Consider the following 263-nt stretch of genomic DNA (forward strand, 5'->3'; position numbering starts at 1 on the left):
CCTCCTTGACTTGTGTAATTATGTTGGACCTCTTTGGGCCACGAGCTTTCTTTTGGGGTTGTAACAGCTATCAGCTATCTTGCTAAATGAGAAGTAGCAGAGGCAATGATGTGCAATAAAGTGCTGTAGGAATGAGTCTTAAAGCAACACTTGGTAGCTTTTCGACCTTAAAATAATATTTCTAAACTCAGTTAAGTGGTAAAATAACGGTTAATAGGGTGAACGGTGACGCCCCTGCAGCCTGAGGGGGGTCGCGCAGGCAG

The sequence above is a fragment of the Pagrus pagrus genome (assembly GCF_965226575.1).
Source record: "Pagrus pagrus genome assembly, chromosome: 9".
Lineage (NCBI taxonomy): Eukaryota > Metazoa > Chordata > Actinopteri > Spariformes > Sparidae > Pagrus > Pagrus pagrus.